Genomic DNA, 6,000 nt, shown 5'->3' on the forward strand with positions numbered 1-6,000 from the left:
GCTTTTTCCAGTGCAGCTCAGGGTACAGTTTATCCTCTGTGCAACAAAGGAACTGGCTTGGCTCAGTGCCTGCCAGGACCCATCCAGGTCCTTTTCTCCCAAGCTGCTTTCCAGCTAGGTGGGGCCCAGCATATTTTCCTACATGTGCTCCCCCAGGGGCAGGATTTCAGACTTCTCACTGAACTTCATGAGGTTCCTGTCAGCTCATTTCTGCAGCCTGTCATGGTCCCTCTCAAGGACAGCACGACCCTGTGGCATATCAGTCACTTCTCCCAGTTTTGCTCAACATCCAGATCACTGGTGAAGACATTAAACAGGACTGGACTCCAGTATTTCGCCCTGTGGTGCACCACTGCTTACTGGCCTCCATCTCAACTTTGTGCCATGATCAGCACCTCCAGGCCCAGCTGTTGAGCCAGTTTTCAATCCACCTTTCACATCAGTGGTGTGAGACTTTGGCCCTGGTGAATTAGGTTGCCTGAGAGACTTGACAAGGCTTCACTGCAATGGAAGCAGAACAAGCTGGGTTTACTGCCCTTGTTATATAAAATATAGTATTGATTCTATGCTCAAAAACTGAGTCTCCACTGAATCTCAGTTCTTAATAATTCATATAAACCACAATGGAAAGGTGAGTTGATGGTTTTCTTTTTTTGCTTTCTCTCTTTTTTTTTGGTTGGATGCTTGGAACAACTAGTGATGATTGGAAAGTTGCTGCCCCTGCTCAACCTCTTTTGGAAAAAAAGCAAAGAACTGCTTCCATTGATGTCAAATTGACACCTTCCTGAGCTTAAAATTCAAGGAAATTAACCAAGCAAACAGATAAATATCATCTTTTTAAAGCTTCACATCAAAGTTAAACACTTGTGGGGATTTCTGAGGCTCTCTTTTCAGATTACTAAAATGTCATTTTTTGGTAAAGCAGACAGAACTGGTCCAATTCTCTGCACCACATCAAAAGATGCATTTCTGAGCAGTCAGGCATTGTACAGTACTGCAAAACTTAATCACCTTTTGCTTTACACTTGATTAAGTACATTACTTTTGGATCATCGAGTTCACAAGATATTGGAACATCAGGGCTGTCTTCTATATAGCCATCACCTACTCAGAAACCTGCACGCGAAGGCAAGAAAATGTCTGCAGGGAAAATGTCAGAAAGTTAAAGTCACCAGTCTTGTCAAGGCAGCATATTGCTCCCTTAAATGACAGTATAATCACCATTTAAAAGTAAAGTGTGTGAAAACCCATAGAGGTCTGAGAAAAACCTCAAGACAAATTAGACTAATTGATTTGCATAGTCTTATTGGCCCCTTTCCACTACATGGGCAAATCTTCAGCAGATGTAAATTGGCTCAGAATCACTTCAGTCCAAATCTCCCATTGTCCCTGTAACAGGAATTTCAGGCTGAAGAAAACCTGCAAAGTCTGAACAGTTTTACCAGATTGTAATAGTAGAATATTATATGTAAATTAATTTATTTTTATTAAATATGAGAGTCTTTAAGAGAAGGAAGGCTGACCATGTGCCCTAGTTTGCTGTGCTATTTGCAGTTGAGAAATTTCTTACTGTGAGATATAAAGTGTGCAGACATGGCATCTAATTTGGGAGCCTCTAGTCCTGGATGTCCAGCTAGAGATTCCTTTTCAGTCAGCTTTGCTGATCTCAATCTGTTAATCTTTATTTTCTTTTACCTGTAGGATGAAAATAACTATTTTCCCTTTTAATTCTGTGATCTGAAATAACTCACTGAATTTTGTAAAAATGTTTGGTATCGCTGGGTAAAAAATGTATTCAAAACATCAGATGAATCCAAGACTCAGGAAAACCAGATGCCAGTCAGTAAAACTCTAGACAAGACTATTTCCTGGACTTATCAGAAATGTAGAAAGATTGAGAGGGTTGAAATTTGGTCTTCCAGATTTAGTATTTATTATTTCAGAGACATTTTTCACTCATTAGAGTTTCTTTTAAAAAACTATATTGCTTTTATTTTTCTTTTCCTTTGAAAGAGCATAAAAAGTTGTCAAGAATTTTGAAATTTTTACTGAAATGGAAATTCTAATTTTTGACCAGCTCTCCCAGACAAAGCCAACTGAGTCTATTTCTGTTCCGTTCTCTCTTGTTCTATTTTGCTCTTCTATTGTCTATACTGAAATACTTGAGTGCCTTCCAGAAGTACATCAACTGACAAAACTAGCATTTGTTACATGAAAATCTATTCTCCTTCTCTTCCCAGTGGGAAGATTATATAAGATGTTTTGTCTTGGTGAAGTTTTTGATTTATTTAAATTTTCCTCCCTGTTTCCGCATTTTCCCCACTCTATGTTTTGATGTTGCAATCAGTAACAAGAGCAGTTTTATGAGTTGAGGGTTTTCAAGCCCCTGATTGACTTAGCCTGGTATGGGAGACCCACCCTTCCTAAATTTGTTATACTTTTTTACCCTTTTATCGAGGTCAAAGTTATTTATGTTGCCATGCAACTCTAAACAGTGGGATATTTTTGCTTCAGCCCTGCAGGGATGTCATGGTTCTCTCAGTATCATTCCTGTGCAATTTGATGGGTGTGGGAAAGTTGTGTTGGAGATGGATAGGTGGCAACTGTGAAATCAGAGATTAGCAGCTGCGGAAGGATTTGGGGGGTTTTGGCCATGGTTTGTTCTTCCAGCTTGTATGGGTGTTCCCCTGATCATTGCTTCATACCAGAACCTAGAACAAACAGAGCAGGATACCTGGGAAGAGTGCAGGGCTGAACCACAGGAGCAAACAGTGGATCAGAAGCAGAAGCAAGGTATTTCACACTGAGTAAACAAACACCCTGCAGTCACACTGACCTCTCCTCATCTCCATGAACAGCAAGGGAATTTCAACTGCACTCCCTGGGAGAGCTGGTGACTGTCCTGGCATTACCAGGGTATCCACAGACACATGGCTCCAGTTTAAAAATGCAAATTGAAACATGCCACATTAATTCCTTTTACTTACAGGAATCTTTAAAGATGTAAGTGCACAATTTGTCTGGGTGCTGTCATGTTCTATGACGCTGTTAGTCTCTGTGATGGAGAACTCCACATGATAACTCCACATGTTATCTTCCCTTGCTGAGTTAAATCCTGAAATTTAGTAGCAAGTGTTAGGGAAGCCTGCTGTGCTCTCTGGATTCCCACATGCTCAGCTGCAATGACATATTTTTGATGTGAGAAACAAAGTTCACTGTTGGCACTGTAGGTAAGTGCTTTTTTTCCACTGAGTTTTGTAGAAAAAACTGCACATTCATTCTTATGCTGTGGCAGTCTGAGAACATGAAATTGTTCCCTACTTATGCTGGCTACTGTTTTGAAAACAGTGCATGTGTTTCCATGTGGAGGCTCATTGGCATGAGTGACAGGAGCGTCCACACTATTCCAGGCAGGGCTAGGGAATGGCAGGTGGGAGGATGGCAAGCTGATATCCTTTCTCACCTTGGAGCACTCCTTCAGGGGCATGACAAACTCAATCAATATCCCAGTGAGATTTGCATAATTCTGACAAGCAAGAGAGTCTTAAAAAAATTAAAGTTATTTATTTTTAGTGAGGCAGATGATTAAGTCCTATGGGGTTTTTTTTTACTGCTACATGTCCCTAAATCACCCATTTAATTCAACTCTCTGCTGCCTTCCAGCCACATGGCCAAAAATCTGGAAGTAAGATCGGAAACATGAGGGGGACATTTTAATTTAATAGCGTGGAGGCGATATATTAATAACACATTGGCAACAGGGGAAGTGGGTCTTTCCAAGTTAGTGCAGTTTGAAAGAATTTATATAGACATTCCTGCTTAAGGAGTTGAAATTTTGCGTGTTAGACATAAAATACGGATGACTTTTATGACAACAAAGTAACTACACTTACAGCTTTCCTTGCTTAATTTACACAGCCTGGGATTCACAGCAGACAGGAACCCCAGGCTGTCAAGAGCAATAAACACGAGGCTCTGTGAACAGACACATCAGTGCCCAGGTGACCTCCTCCTCAGTGTCTCAGAGAAAGGGAGATGTGAATGTGAGCATCGTGGGCTGATTAAAAACAACATCCAGTGACACATTTCTATAAAGAGGTGCATGTCATCACCTTTTGCCGGTACATTTGAGAATTTGTTAAGTTTTGTTATGCCAGGGGAAAGAGAGTTGTAGCTTTGTTTACATCCAGCCCAGAAATTCTTAACCAAACAGGGATGTTAAGTGTTGTCAGATAGAAATTGTACCTGTAACTGGCTAGTGTAGAACACAGCTATTGTACTCATGGATTTATGAATAAAACAGGCAAAGAGAACTCACAGAACTGCTTTGGTGAGGCTACAAGGTTCTGTACTGGGCATCTCAGCTTTTGCCCCTGGCACGTCACCTCTGCTGTTCTGTTGAGCATTATTAGTCTCAGTAAATTTCTAATTTTTCCAATGGTTATTTCCATTTTTCTGTCACTTGAAGAGGATCTTGGATCTTTTTGAGTCCTCTTGTCTAACACAACTACTCTGGGTCTACAGCATAATTTTCTTCCTGTCAAATGTATCTGAAATCTCTGTTTTATCTGTCACTGTAGCTCAGTATGTTCATATTACAATGATCTCCATATGATGACTTCCTCTACCACTGGTCCTACTCCCTAAGCAAGGCTGTAGTTTGTTACTTCTCCAAGTGGCTCCCCATTCACAAGAAGATCAAGCTCAATTTTCTCCTCACATCTGCAAGGCCCTGGTCAAGACCAGACCTTCTCACTCAACTTTCACCTGGATCTCACCTTGTCCCTTCTGCCATCACCATCTCTTTGAGCCATTCAGCCTTGTCACTGACAGAAATGTCTCTTACACTCTCTTCAGAAAGAATCCCACTTCTGAGCTTATCCTTGAGGCCATCACCTCTCTGAGCTCTCACAGGGCCTGAAGAGCTGCCCCTTCTCACATTATCTGCAGTAAAGCGTTACGTGACTTTTAAACCCATTTTTGTTATATGGGTGGTTGCACTTACACTGAAAAAGTTTAGGACTTTACAAGGCAAAATGTTTGAAGACCACCTGAAATGGTGAATTTATCTACCACATTTCCGTTTTGACAGGCATTTTCTTAATCTGCCTTTAAGAGCCCACATGGCAATGCCACTCTAGGGAGTCTTATCTTCTTCCTTACCAAAAGCGGTTTGGTATGAGATGTTTCTTTGAAAACAATCTTATCTGGCCCCTTCCTAACTCTTGCCTTCATTTTGGGATATGTGAGGAGCAAAGAAACCATCCTGTAGTTCATACACAAGTCTCACAAATGAGACTGTCCTTGGGGTAGCTGGATGAAAGCCTTTCACTGACAAAAGGGAACATATAATATTTACTTTTTATAGAAGAGGAAGTGAGGTCTAGTTCATACATTTTGAAACCTTTGCGATTCTAAGAGAAAGGTTGGTAATACTGGTGTCAAACATTGTTATTTGTTTTGTTATGTAACTCATCTGTACCTCAACTGCAGTTTTAAGTGTGCATGAACATGGGAACATAAGGTGTGAGTAGGACAATGGTGTTGCAACTCCCAGGTATTCTCTGAAAGGAAACAAAACCTTTTGCAAGCTTTGGACCAATAAAATATAGTCGTTGTCATTTGTATTAAGTTTTGTGACAATTGATTTGCTTCATTTGTGTGAAGCTTCCGTCTATTGACACAAGTTAAAGATTTGGGTTTTGGAACAACTGCTGGGTGTTGGTTAGAAACCTTACAATCTAAAATCTCACTCAGAAGATATTTCCAGAAACAGTCATTTTCTGAGTTCAGCTGAAGATGTTGAAGATGATTGTGTAATGTTTTGTGTATATTATAGGAACAGGTAAAGACAGGCACTAAAAGGGGATTTCTTTGCTTGAAATACCCACCTATTGTCAGTGTTCATCACTTTCTTGGCTTTTGATACAGCCCTTCAAGTTTTTGAGAGTCAGATACTTGGGGCAGGCTCATGGAAATGCCAGGACAGATGGACAGATG

The sequence above is a fragment of the Zosterops lateralis genome (assembly GCF_965231275.1).
Source record: "Zosterops lateralis genome assembly, chromosome: 10".
NCBI classification, from domain to species: domain Eukaryota; kingdom Metazoa; phylum Chordata; class Aves; order Passeriformes; family Zosteropidae; genus Zosterops; species Zosterops lateralis.